Here is a 14,887-nt window from a genome sequence, read left to right on the forward strand (position 1 = left end):
TTGTGATCTGTTTCCTTGTCTCGGCATTTTCACAGCTTCCCTGAGTTGTTAGGGTGACTTTGTGTGCTAAGGTGTCCTATATGGTTCAGTGGGTCAGCCTCCCAGTTACCTGAGGTAGACAGTCTTGGTGTAGCCCTTTGTGGGATGTGTGTGCAGTCTTGTTGTTAAGCCTTGCTTGTTGTTGGTATCACTGGGAAGTGTTGATCTCCAAGCCAATTGGCTATGAGGATCAGCAGTGTCTCTGCTAGGAGGGTTTCTGTATTCCGCTTAGATGGGGCAGAGCCTCGGGGTGGCACAACCAAGCTTTGGTGAATCTCAGAAGATTGGATGCAGGCACACACACCTCTTTGGTATAGGCACAGACAAGCTTTGGATTCCTGTCTGTCCCTCCCTAGGAGAGTCCTATTCGCAGCAAACGGGAAAGCTAGCCACTGGAAGGGCTTCTGTGGTCTGCTTGGATGGGGCAGAATCTCGGGGTGGTGCAAACAAGCTTTGTTCAACTTCTCTCTACAAGATTCTGGTTTCTGAGTGCTGGCTTCACACACCTCCGAGAGATTTCTGCCCAATGCCTGACAGTTTGGCCTCTCCCTGTCTGGGGCCGTCTATCAGAGCTATAGGGTGGTTCTGTTTTCCTCTTGAACAAGAAAGCTAGCCGCGCATTAGCTGTCCGCCCTCTTCGTGCGCCGGGCATAAGGCAGTAGCAAACTCAGCCTGGCCCGCCCTCTCTGCGCTCCGCAAGCAAGCCAGCAGCAAAGTCAGGTGGCCGCCTTTTCGTGCTCACAGTTTTCTGCACCTTCACAGTTCCTGAGGTTCAGCGTGCCTTCTCTCTCTTTCCCAGATGGTAGAGCCTCTTCTCAGCCAGCCATCTGGTGCTTCAGGGCAATGTTTACCCTGTTTTCCAGTTCTAAATTCAAATTTGTTGTGGTAGGCTGCATTCAGGTGTCTATCCTACGCTGCCACCTTGGTTTCTCTGAAGGATGGAAACATTTTGGAGATCTATAGCATAACAGGTACTTATCACTATTGACCAGTACTGTAAAACCTGGTTATATGGTAAGTTGTATTTTACAATATTATTTTTAAAATGTCTGGGAAGGTTTTCCACATAATACTAATTAAGTTTTGGGGAAAGGAGGGGAATCCAGAAAGAGAAAACACAATAATGGTATTTATTTCTAAATGCAAAAATAAAGTTCTGTGGCTTCAAGTATAACAGTATATGGGCTGTTTAATTTTACTCCTAACGAAAACTTTTGATTTTTGCTGTAAAATATAAAAGTACAAATAAAATTTTCTGTGGTTATGATTTAATGGTGTTTGGGGGCAATTGCACATGTGTCGCAAATTTGGGAGAAAAGAGCCCTAACTGGTTTGGTTCAGTGGATATAGCATCGTCCTGAGGACTCAAGGGTCCCAGGTTCAATTCCAGTCAAGGGCATGTACCTTGGTTGTGGGCACTTCCCCAGTAGGGGGTATGCATGAGGCAGCTAATTGATGTTTCTAACTCTCTCTCCCTCTCCCTTCCTCTCTATAAAAATAAATAAAATATATTTTTAAAAACTTTGGGACAAAACAAACTGATCCTTAAGTACACTGTGATAAGAAAATTTTAAGAAAGGGGAAAAAATGAATGACCTGTGTCCCTTTACAAATCATTGGATTATGACACAGCAATTCATATTACTACATTATATTCACCTTGACCACAAGGAACTGTATATCCAGGCTCCATACTCTGGGGCTAAAGATAACAGACCTCTAATTACTGTAATAGAATCATCATTAAATTCACCATGGACTAGAACAAGTATTAGGAACACTGCCCATCCAAGATGAACCTACTTCTGCTCCTAGGAAGTGACTCAACAAAATGCCTAGAGCCTGAGACCAGGACTCCTTTGGCAACACAAGGTAGCCACTAGGGTCCTAAGCACACGAACTAGCACTTATACTATACCCACAAGACAGGCCTAGGTTCTTTCTGGCATATTTCTCTAGTACTGCCCAGACATGGTGACAACCATGGCCTGAGGCTTGGCTTCTGTGAGCATTGGGACAGATACCACCACCATGTATCTGTCCACACGATACCCGACAATCAACTCTACAGCTACTTTGACACAGTCAGCACCTGGACAACCTCTTGGCCTCTAGACTCATAGCCCCTGTCCATGACTTCACACCTTTCTTAGTCTCTCCAATGCTGGAAAAGTCAGTGCAAGGTTGATGGGAAGAGGAAATTTCCTTAAAGGCAGTATTGGACCTCTAATGAGAATCAAGCATTTCCCTGGCAAGGTCCAAATACTTTCTCTCCAATCATCGCTACTAAAAAAAAAAAAAAAAAAGATAAGCAGGTATCATATCTGAACCAGGTCTCATATTTGCCACTCTGATGGTGATTGAGAAGAGTACAGACAGACATTGCCAACTGAACTTTACTGAATGGATTACTGAACAAATGACCTTCACGAAGACCATATGACTCAACTTTCTGCTGGTCGTTTGGATTTGCCACTGGACGAAAAAAATTAAAGTGCTGCACTCAAGGTTGGATTTATTGCCTGAAACCCCTGGATGTGGATAGAGTCTGGTCCCCTGAGCCCTGAAACCTGACCCAAACCTACAGATGAGAGGAAAAGAGAGGTCAGGGTGCCAGGAGAAGAGGGGAATTCCGGATCCCAGTGCCCAGAGCAAGCTGTGACACCATGGCACAAGGGACTGGATCGCTAGGACAGGGTCGGAGAAGAACCCTGAGTATACCAAGAGAAGACCACTGAAAATACCAGTCCACTAGTAGGTAAAGAAGACAAGGTTCCTCCTCAGCAGGTAGGGGAATTTAGACACCTAGATATGAGGAGAGAGATCATAAATTAAAGAATTACTTAAGAAGCCTTTCCAGGCTCCTTCATCCTAAAGACAAGAATCCCAAAATCAGAAACAGAGGGACCTTAAAACCCTAAGAAAGACAACATGCCAAGATCCTCTTGGAAGTCTTCTAGCGTCTCCTTCCAACTTTTTTTTCTTTTTAAAATATAATTTATTGATTTTGTACAGAGAGGAAGGGAGACAGAGAGTTAGAAACATCAATGAGAGAGTCATAGATCAGCTGCCTCTTGCACACCCCCCACTGGGGATATGCCCGCAACCAAGGTACATGCCCTTGACCGGAATCGAACCTGGGACCTTTCAGTCCCCAAGCCAATGCTCTATCCATTGAACCAAACCGGTTTCCGCTACCTCCCAACTTTTTGGATCCAAAAAGTGCAGAGGGAGAGGCCAGGGTTCAGAGGACAAAGATGGAGCCACAGCGCCATCCAGCGGAATCCTTCAGCTGCGCCTGCAACACATTTGTGCTATGCTTGGAGACCCCCTGGGGAAGTCCAGTGAGCAGGCTGCAGGCAGGCTCAGTCTGGGGATCTGGAAGCATTGTGGGGTGGGTGTGGGTGGGCAGCACACCAAAAAGTAAGGCAGGAAGCAACAGGGGGGACCAGAGGGAGCCCTGGAAGCAGCAGAGCTCTACCAGCTGGGCTCCCCAACTGCCCTGGGGTAAGGGGCGTGGCCTCAGCTAACGCTAGGTTCTCAGTTCAGCAGCTCCAGCTCCTACCTTACCCTGTGTCCTGGAGGTCAAGACCTGACTAAAGAACGAGGTACATGATTGTGGCACAGACCACATGACACAGAGCACTTGAACAAACCCAAATAACACACTGGTCTTTCAGGCAGTATCACTAATGCCAAGCAGACATGGCGGCCGCCATGGTCCTGAGTTTTGGCTTCCTTTGAGCAGGCGACAGCATCCGACAGCCCTAGGCTTTGTGCTCAGAAGCGTGTCTCTACAGCTTCCTTGGGCCAGCCACTACATGGCCAACCACTTGAATCCTGGGACCTGGACTCATACCCCTGTGCAGGTCCTCACTCCCTTGTCAGTCTCCTAAGCTGACAAGGAGTCAGCAGGTTTCACGCGGGGCAAATCGCTACAGCTGGATGGCAGCCTTGTACCGCTAATGTGAATCAGGCATTTCCCGGGACCAGCCCCCTTACTCTCCCTCCGCCCTTCGCTCCAAAAAAAAAAAAAAAAAAAAAAAAAAAAAAAAGGTACAGGGGTACCAAACCTGAACAAGGAGCCACTGTTCGCTCACTCAGTTGGAATTGTCCAAGGGTGATCTGAAGAATACAGGCACTGCCAATTGAACTTTCCCGAATAGGATACAGAACAATTGATCTTCAGGTAGTATTCCTGACTCAGCTGTCAGCTGGTCCATTGCATTTCCTGCTGCACACGGCAATCAAAGTGTGGCGCCCAAGGTTGTCCTGACCCCTTTAATAGCCTTGATGTGGGCAGGGGCCGGACCCCGAGCACTGAAAACCAAGTGGCCAGAGGAGAACAGAGGAGAGGCCAGGGTGCCAGATGACCAGGGGAACTGCAGATGCCGCTATCCAGAGCGAGCAGTGAGAGCTGTGACACAATGTGGTAAGGGACTGGAGCGCTAAGACAGGGTGGCAGAAGACCCCCAGAAGATCCCCAGGGAAGACCCCTGAAGATCCTCTTGCACCAGTAGCCCGAGAGGACAAGGTTCCCGCTCCCCGGAAGGGGGAATGCTGTCGGCCAGAGGGATGAGGAGAGAGATCCCAGATGCCACAACTGCTTTGGTGGCCTTTCCAAGCCCCTTCCTCCTGGCGACAGAACCCCAAAGCCTCCCCAGCACCCTATGAGAAGTAACCAGGCTGCTGCTTCTTGGAAGGCTTCTGGTGTCTCTCTGTGCCTTTTTTGACCCACAAAAAGGCAGAGGTAGAGGCGGGCTCACAGGGAGGGTGGGATCTGTGGAGCCACAGTGCCATGGGGCAGGCAGAATCCTTCTCCAGCAGACCTGCCAGCAAGTGCCCTGCACCTGGCGGTCCCATGTGGAAGACTTGCGAAAGTGCAGGGTCTGGGCATCCAGGAGCATTGTGGGGCGGGTCCAGGTGGCCTGCACACCTGCACTGTGGCTAAGAAAGAGACAGGGGGGCCCTGGAAGAAGCAGCGCTCCCCCAGTTGTGCGCCCTGACTCCGGTGTGCTGAGGGGCGTGGCCTCGGTGGCAGCCATGTTCTTAGCTCAGCAGCTGCAGCTCCTACCTGGCCCTGTGGCCCAGGAGGGTGGCGCTGCTGAGGGAGCCAGGTCTACTAGAGCAGTGTTTCCCAACCTTCTCTCATGATGAGAATCACCTGGTGGAGTTGTTAAAACACAGATTCCTGAATCCCAACTAAGAAGTGCTAAACTAGAATTTTTGGGAACATATAGGTAAAATTGTATACTTAACTAGTGCTCTAAGACAGATTTTATATACAGAGCACTAAGTTAGGTATGCAATTTTACCTATATGTTCTCAAAAATTCTAGTTTAGCACTTCTTAGTTGGGATTCAGGAATCTGTGTTTTAACAACTCCACCAGGTGATTCTCATCATGAGAGAAGGTTGGGAAACACTGCACTAGAGGGCTCCCTGCATTTTGCGCCCAGGGGAGGCCTGGGATCCAACTACCAGGGAGACTGGGAAAGGGTAGCAGGATGCAGCCATGGGAGGTCCAGCTTCTTCCTGGCCCCCGGGGCACTTCACCATGGCGCTTGGGCATGCACTCACAAGCAAAGGAGCTGGTTCCAGACCAGGCAGAGGCCAGCAGGTACAGGGAAATATAGAGTGAAGAGGTATATGTTTGGCATCCTAGTGTTCCCGCCTAAAAGAGAGCCTGTGTCCCAGGACATACAGCGTCCCACCTGGGGCATTCCTGCCATGTGGGACAGAGTGAACCCATAGCCATTGGGCACTGTGTACCCTGGGAACCGATCACAGGGGGCTCGGATGCCTTTGTGAAGAAGACATCATCTCTGGATTGAGTTCATAGCGGCCAGCTTCCCTCAATTCACTTCCAGAACTCACTGTATGTAAGCGTTCCAAGCCCCACCCAACCGTTGGTGGACAAACAAAGAAAAACACATACAGACACAAACACACACACACACACACACACACACACACAAATGCAGGCATGCTCATTAGCATGACAGCTTCTTGAAGTTAGATTGTGGGCGTGGCTTGAGGGTCAGTGTGAGACCATTACGGGCTAAGGTTCAGTCCGAATCGGGAGGTTAGGTCCTGGCTGTTGCAGTAGGCACGATTGTGGCACAAAACGCACAAGGACCCAGAGTACTGAAAGGGACACTTGTATGAAACCGAAAGGACCATAATGGTCTTTCGGGAAGCTTTCTTTAATGCCATGGAGGCATGGCGGTCGCCATGGTCCTGAGTCTTGGCTGCCTATTAGCCAGAGCACAGGCACCCGAGAGCCCTAAGTCTTGTGCTCAGAAGCGCGTCTCTACAGCTTCCTTTGGCCAGGCAGCACCTGGTCAAACACTTGAACTTGGGGACCTGGAGGCGCAGCCCCTGTGTAAATCCTGACTCCCTTGTCAGTCTCCTAAGCTGACAAGGACACATCAGGTTTCACGAAGGGCAAATCGGTACCGCTGGATGGCAGCCTTGTACCGCTAATGTGAATCAGGCATTTCCCAGGGCCAGCCCCCTCACTCTCCCTCCGCCCTTCGCTACAAAAAAAAATAAATAAAAAAAGGCCACCAGAGGAATCCAATATGAACAATGGGGCAATGTGCACGCAGTTGAACACTCTGAGGGTGACCAGAAATATACGGACACTGACATGTGAATTTTCCCGAACGGGATACATAGGAAATGATCTCAGGGAGTCCTTCTGACTCAGCTGTCAGCTGGTCCATTGGATTTCCCGCTGCACGCGACAATTGGATTAACCTCTGCTAAGCACAACATTGGACGGACCCCTTTAATCGCCTGGCTGTGGGCCGCGGCAGAACTCACTATATGTAAGAGTTCCAAGCCCCGCCCTCTAGGTAGAAACCCATCCCTTCCCGATCCTCGGTGGACACACAAGGAAACACACACACACACACACACACACACACACACACACACACAAATGCAGGTATGCTCATTAGCGTGACATCTTGAAGTTAGATTGTGGGCGTGGCTTGACGGTCAGTGTGACACCATTTGGGGCTTAGGTTCAGTCCGAATCGGGAGGTTAGGTCCTGGCTGTTGCAGTAGGCATGATTGTGGCACAAAACGCACAAGGACCCAGAATGCTGAAAGGGAAACTTGTATCAAACAAAAAGGACCATAATGGTCTTTCGGGAAGCTTTCTTTAATGCCATGGAGGCATGGCGGTCGCCATGGTCCTGAGTCTTGGCTGCCTATTAGCCAGAGCACAGGCACCCGAGAGCCCTAAGTCTTGTGCTCAGAAGCGCGTCTCTACAGCTTCCTTTGGCCAGGCAGCACCTGGTCAAACACTTGAACTTGGGGACCTGGAGGCGCAGCCCCTGTGTAAATCCTGACTCCCTTGTCAGTCTCCTAAGCTGACAAGGACACATCAGGTTTCACGAAGGGCAAATCGGTACCGCTGGATGGCAGCCTTGTACCGCTAATGTGAATCAGGCATTTCCCAGGGCCAGCCCCCTCACTCTCCCTCCGCCCTTCGCTACAAAAAAAAAAAATAAAAAAAGGCCACCAGAGGAATCCAATATGAACAATGGGGCAATGTGCACGCAGTTGAACACTCTGAGGGTGACCAGAAATATACGGACACTGACATGTGAATTTTCCCGAACGGGATACATAGGAAATGATCTCAGGGAGTCCTTCTGACTCAGCTGTCAGCTGGTCCATTGGATTTCCCGCTGCACGCGACAATTGGATTAACCTCTGCTAAGCACACCATTGGACGGACCCCTTTAATCGCCTGGCTGTGGGCCGCGGCAGAACTCACTATATGTAAGAGTTCCAAGCCCCGCCCTCTAGGTAGAAACCCATCCCTTCCCGATCCTCGGTGGACACACAAGGAAACACACACACACACACACACACACACACACACACACACAAATGCAGGCATGCTCATTAGCGTGACATCTTGAAGTTAGATTGTGGGCGTGGCTTGACGGTCAGTGTGACACCATTTGGGGCTTAGGTTCAGTCCGAATCGGGAGGTTAGGTCCTGGCTGTTGCAGTAGGCATGATTGTGGCACAAAACGCACAAGGACCCAGAATGCTGAAAGGGAAACTTGTATCAAACAAAAAGGACCATAATGGTCTTTCGGGAAGCTTTCTTTAATGCCATGGAGGCATGGCGGTCGCCATGGTCCTGAGTCTTGGCTGCCTATTAGCCAGAGCACAGGCACCCGAGAGCCCTAAGTCTTGTGCTCAGAAGCGCGTCTCTACAGCTTCCTTTGGCCAGGCAGCACCTGGTCAAACACTTGAACTTGGGGACCTGGAGGCGCAGCCCCTGTGTAAATCCTGACTCCCTTGTCAGTCTCCTAAGCTGACAAGGACACATCAGGTTTCACGAAGGCAAATCGGTACCGCTGGATGGCAGCCTTGTACCGCTAATGTGAATCAGGCATTTCCCAGGGCCAGCCCCCTCACTCTCCCTCCGCCCTTCGCTACAAAAAAAAAAATAAAAAAAGGCCACCAGAGGAATCCAATATGAACAATGGGGCAATGTGCACGCAGTTGAACACTCTGAGGGTGACCAGAAATATACGGACACTGACATGTGAATTTTCCCGAACGGGATACATAGGAAATGATCTCAGGGAGTCCTTCTGACTCAGCTGTCAGCTGGTCCATTGGATTTCCCGCTGCACGCGACAATTGGATTAACCTCTGCTAAGCACAACATTGGACGGACCCCTTTAATCGCCTGGCTGTGGGCCGCGGCAGAACTCACTATATGTAAGAGTTCCAAGCCCCGCCCTCTAGGTAGAAACCCATCCCTTCCCGATCCTCGGTGGACACACAAGGAAACACACACACACACACACACACACACACACACACACACAAATGCAGGCATGCTCATTAGCGTGACATCTTGAAGTTAGATTGTGGGCGTGGCTTGACGGTCAGTGTGACACCATTTGGGGCTTAGGTTCAGTCCGAATCGGGAGGTTAGGTCCTGGCTGTTGCAGTAGGCATGATTGTGGCACAAAACGCACAAGGACCCAGAATGCTGAAAGGGAAACTTGTATCAAACAAAAAGGACCATAATGGTCTTTCGGGAAGCTTTCTTTAATGCCATGGAGGCATGGCGGTCGCCATGGTCCTGAGTCTTGGCTGCCTATTAGCCAGAGCACAGGCACCCGAGAGCCCTAAGTCTTGTGCTCAGAAGCGCGTCTCTACAGCTTCCTTTGGCCAGGCAGCACCTGGTCAAACACTTGAACTTGGGGACCTGGAGGCGCAGCCCCTGTGTAAATCCTGACTCCCTTGTCAGTCTCCTAAGCTGACAAGGACACATCAGGTTTCACGAAGGCAAATCGGTACCGCTGGATGGCAGCCTTGTACCGCTAATGTGAATCAGGCATTTCCCAGGGCCAGCCCCCTCACTCTCCCTCCGCCCTTCGCTACAAAAAAAAAAATAAAAAAAAAAGCCACCAGAGGAATCCAATATGAACAATAGGCAATGCACACCCAATTGAACACTCTGAGGGTGACCAGAAATATACGGACACTGACATGTAAATTTTCACGAACGGGATACATAGGAAATGATCTCAGGGAGTCCTTCTGACTCAGCTGTCAGCTGGTCCATTGGATTTCCCACTGCACGCGACAATTGGATTAACCGCTGCTAAGCATAAGATTGGACGGACCCCTTTAATCGCCTGGCTCTGGGCCGCGGCCGGCCCCCGAGCCCTGAAAACCAAGTGGCCAGAGAAGAGCAGAGGACTGGCTACGGTGCCAGGTGACCAGGGGAACTGCAGATGACACTGTCCAGAGCGAGCAGTGAGAGCTGTGACACCATGTGGCAAGGGACTGGAGCGCTAAGACAGGGTGTGAGAAGACCCTCGGAGGATCCCCAGGGAAGACCCCTGAAGATCCTCTTGCACCAGTAGCCCGAGAGGACAAGGTTCCCGCTCCCCGGATGTGGGAATGTGGTCGGCCAGAGTGATGAGGAGAGGGATCCCAGATGTCAGAAGTGCTATGGTGGCCTTTCCAAGCCCCTTCCTCCTGGCGACAGAACCCCAAAGCCTCCCCAGCACCCTAGGAGTAACCAGGCTGCTGCTTCTTGGAAGGCTTCTGGTGTCTCTCTGTGCCTTTTTTGACCCACAAAAAGGCAGAGGTAGAGGCGGGCTCTCAGGGAGGGTGGGATCTGTGGAGCCACAGTGCCATGGGGCGGGCAGAATCCTTCTCCAGCAGACCTGCCAGCAAGTGCCCTGCACCTGGCGGTCCCATGTGGAAGACTTTCGAAAGTGCAGGGTTTGGGCATCCGGGAGCATTGTGGGGCAGGTCCAGGTGGCCGCACACCTGCACTGTGGCGAAGAAAGAGACAGGGGGGCCCTGGAAGAAGCAGCGCTCCCCCAGCTGTGCGCCCTGACTCCCCTGTGCTGAGGGCGTGGCCTCGGTGGCAGCCATGTTCACAGCTCAGCAGCTGCAGCTCCTACCTGGCCCTGTGGCCCTGGAGGGTGGCTCTGCTGAGGGAGCCAGGTCCACTAGTGGGCTCCCAGCAATCTTCGTCCAGCGGAGGCCTGGAACCCCACCACCAGGGAAACTGGGAAAGGGTAGCAGGCTGCAGCCATGGGAGGTACAGCTTCTTCCTGGCCACTGGAGCACTTCACCATGGCGCTTGGGCATGCACTCCCAAGCGCAGGAGCTGGAACCAGACCAGTCATAGGCCAGCAGGTGCAGGGCAGCATAGACGGATAAGGTGTGTGTTTGGCAACCTAGTTCTCGTGCCTAAAGGAGAGCCTGTGTCCCAGGACACACAGATTCCCACCTGGGGCATTCCTGCCATGTGTGACACAGTGAACCCATAGCCATTGGGCACTGTGTACCCAGGAAACCGATCACAGGGGCTCGGATCCCTTTGTGGAGAGGACATTATCCTCTGGATTGCGTTGATAGAGGTCATCTTCCGTCAATTCACGTCCAGAACTCACCGTATGTAAGAGTTCCAAGCCCCGCCCCCTAGGTAGAAACCCATCCCTTCCCGACCATCGGTGGACACACAAGGAAACACACACACACACACACACACATACACACACAAATGCAGGCATGCTCATTAGCTCGGCTGGTTCTTGAAGTTAGATTGTGGGCGTGGCTTGACTGTCAGTGTGACACCATTTGGGGCTTAGGTTCAGTCCGAATCGGGAGGTTAGGTCCTGGCTGTTGCAGTAGGCATGATTGTGGCACAAAACGCACAAGGACCCAGAATGCTGAAAGGGAAACTTGTATCAAACAAAAAGGACCATAATGGTCTTTCTGGAAGCTTTCTTTAATGCCATGGAGGCATGGCGGTCGCCGTGGTCCTGAGTTTTGGCTGCCTATTAGCCAGAGCACAGGCACCCGAGAGCCCCAAGTCTTGTGCTCAGAAGCGCGTCTCTACAGCTTCCTTTGGCCAGGCAGCACCTGGTCAAACACTTGAACTTGGGGACCTGGACGGGCAGCCCCTATGTAAATCCTGACTCCCTTGTCAGTCTCCTAAGCTGACAAGGACACAGCAGGTTTTACGCGGGGCAAATCGGTACCGCTGGATGGCAGCCTTGTACCGCTAATGTGAATCTGGCCTTTCCCAGTGCCAGCCCCCTCACTCTCCCTCCGCCCTTCGCTACAAAAAAAAAAAAAAAAAAAAAAAAAAAAGCCACCAGGGGAATCAAATCTGAACAATGGGGCAATGCGCACCCAATTGAACACTCTGAGGGTGATCAGAATAATATGGACACTGGCATGTGAATTTTCCCAAATGGGATACATAAGAAATGATCTCAGGGAGTCCTTCTGACTCAGCTTTCAGCTGGTTCATTGGATTTCCCGCTACACGGGACAATTGGATTAACTGCTGCTAAGCGCTAGATTCGCAGGAACCCTTTAATTGCCTGGCTGTGGGCAGTGGCCGGCCCCCCAGCCCTGATAACCAAGCGGCTAGAGAAGAGCAGAGTACTGGCCAGGGTGCTAGGTGACCAGGGGAACTGCAGATGCCTCTGTCCACAGCGAGCAGGGAGAGCTGTGACACCATGTGGCAAGGGACTGGAGCGCTAAGACAGGGTGGCAGAAAACCCCCAGAAGATCCCCAGGGAAGACCCCTGAAGATCCTCTTGCACCAGTAGCCCGAGAGGACAAGGTTCCCGCTCCCCGGAAGGGGGAATTCGGTCGGCCAGAGGGATGAGGAGAGGGATCCCAGATGCCACAACTGCTTTGGTGGCCTTTCTAAGCCCCTTCCTCCTGGCGACAGAACCCCAAAGCCTCCCCAGCACCCTATGAGAAGTAACCAGGCTGCTTCTTCTTGGAAGGCTTCTGGTGCCTCCCTGCCCCTTTTTTGACCCACAAAAGGCAGAGGTAGAGGCCGGGCTCACAGGGAGGGTGGGATCTGTGGAGCCACAGTGCCATGGGGTGGGCAGAATCCTTCTCCAGCAGACCTGCCAGCAAGTGCTCTACATCTAGCGATCCCATGGGGAAGACCTGTGAGCGGGCAGGGTCTGGGCATCTGGGAGCATTGTGCGGCGGGTCCGGGTGGCCACACACCTGCATGGTGCCTAAGGAAGAGACAGGGGGGTCCTGGAAGCAGCAGAGCTTCTCCAGCTGGGCGCCCTGACTCCCCTGGGCTGAGGGGCGTTGCCTTGGTGGCAGTCATTTTTCTAAGCTCAGCAGCTGCAGCTCCTACCTGGCCCTGTGGCCCCGGATGGTGGTTTTGCTGAGGGAGCCAGGTCCACTAGTAGGCTCCCTGCATTGTGCGCCCAGCCGAGGCCTGGGATCCAACCACCAGGGAGACTGGGAAAGGGTAGCAGGCTGCAGCCATGGGAGGTACAGCTTCTTCCTGGACCCCGGAACACTTCATCATGGCCCTCGTGCTCGCACCTGCAAGCGCAGGAGCTGGCCCCAGACCAAGCAGAAGCCAGCAGGTGCAGGGCAGTATAGAGTGAAGAGGTATATGCTTGGCATCCTTTTGTTCGCGCCTAAAAGCGAGCCTGTGTCCCAGGACACACAGATTCCCACCTGGGGCATTCCTGCTATGTGGGACAGAGTGAACCCATAGCCATTGAGCACTGTGTTCCCTGGGAACTGATCACAGGGGCTAGAATCCCTTTGTGGAGAGGACATCATCCTCTGGTTTTGAGTTCATAGCGGCCAGCTTCCCTCAGTTCACCTCCAGAACTCACTGTAAGTGTTCCAAGCCCCGCCCCCTAGGAAGGAACCCATCCCTGCCCGACCATTGTTGGACACAGAAAGAAACACACACAGAGACACACACACACACAAATGCAGGCATGCTCATTAGCTTGATAGGTTCTTCAAGTTAGATTGTGGGCGTGGCTTGAGGGTCAGTGTGAGACCATCTGGGGCTTAGGTTCAGTCCGAATCGGGAGGTTAGGTCCTGGCTGTTGCAGTAGGCTCATGATTGTGGCACAAACCGCACAAGGACACAGAGTACTTGAAGGGACACGTGTATCAAACCCAAAAGAATATAATGGTCTTTCCGGAAGCTTTCTGTAATGACAGGCAGTCATGGTGGTCCCCATGGTCCTGAGTCTTTGCTTCCTATGAGCCAGAGGACAGGCACCCGAGAGCCCTAAGTCTTGTGCTCAGAAGCGCGTCTCTACAGCTTCCTTTGGCCATAAAGCACCTGGTTAAACACTTGAACTTGGGGACCTGGACCCATAGCTCCTGTGTAGATCCTCACTGCTTTGTCAGTCTCCTAAGCTGACAAGGGCACAGCAGGTTGCATGCCAAGTCAACCCCCTTACTCTCCCTCCACCCTTTGCTACAAAATAACAACAACAATAATAATAAAAAAAGAAAAAAAATAGGTACAAGGGTATCAAATCTGAACAACGGGCCAATGCTCACCCAATTGGCCAGAAGGATGAGGAGAGGGATCCCAGATACCACCACTATTTTGGTGGACTTTCCAAGCCCCTTCCTCCTGGCGACAGGACCCTAAAGTCTACAGAAGAAATGGGCTTCAGAAACTGGCAGCCCTTGTGCTGTATAGTGCACAAAATGAATACTTTTGAGACCCCGCTAATATAAAGAATATAAGAAATATTTCATCAAAAATTTTTCAATATTCTGTAATACATAATTATTAATAAGGAACCACAACATTTGCTGATGACTTACTATTATCGTGTTCCATTCACTTCCAAAGTGGCTTTACTGGCACTTCGCTCACCCCTTTGCTCAGCCAGTGCCGCCAGTGCCGCCAGTCTACTCACTCCCAGCTTAGGCGCCTTAGTGCCTACGCACTGCGCCTACGCACTAGGCGCCTATGCACTACGCGCCTACGCGTCACACATCTCTGCGCCACACATCTACGCGCAGACCCGGAAGCGCAACATTTCTTTATAGTAATACCAGCAAGGAATAATTTGTGGTCGATTGCCACGTCATCAGTCTTCGACTGACTTGTTTGGTGTGCGTAACCGGAAATATTTTGCTGTCCATTATTGTAACCCAGGGGATACTCCGCACTGGGACACAGATAAAAAATGTTTTGAAAAGCGCATTTATTTCCTATGTAGGGTCTGCAGCCGGCTTGTGCTGGGAAGACAGGACCGGACTGCAGCATTGTTGGGTCGAATCCTGGGTTCAAAATAAGACCACCGGAGGCTGATGATTAATTTAAAAAGCTCTGCTTGCCAAAACTGGTTTGGCTCAATGGATAGAGCATTGGACTGCTGACTGAAGGGTTCAGGTTCGATTCCCATGAAGGCCATGTACCTTGGTTGCAGGCACATCCCCAGTAGGGGGCGTGCAAGAGGCAGCTGATCGCTGACTCTCTCATAGATGTTTCTGTCTCTCTCCCTCTCTGTAAAAAAATCAATAAA

At 51.5% G+C, this 14,887-nt stretch overlaps 1 long non-coding RNA gene across 1 annotated transcript in view; it reads right to left on the minus strand.

Annotated features, from left to right (window-relative positions):
* Nucleotides 1–14,306, minus strand: part of LOC123652109 — a 35,326-nt gene extending 21,020 nt beyond the window's left edge. The window contains exon 1 of the long non-coding RNA XR_006741211.1: nucleotides 14,181–14,306. This is a non-coding gene — a long non-coding RNA (uncharacterized LOC123652109). The remainder of the gene's footprint in view (nucleotides 1–14,180) is intronic.
* Nucleotides 14,307–14,887: the final 581 nt, after the last annotated feature.

This window comes from Pipistrellus kuhlii, unplaced genomic scaffold (assembly GCF_014108245.1).
Source record: "Pipistrellus kuhlii isolate mPipKuh1 unplaced genomic scaffold, mPipKuh1.p scaffold_m20_p_119, whole genome shotgun sequence".
In the NCBI taxonomy this organism is placed as follows: domain Eukaryota; kingdom Metazoa; phylum Chordata; class Mammalia; order Chiroptera; family Vespertilionidae; genus Pipistrellus; species Pipistrellus kuhlii.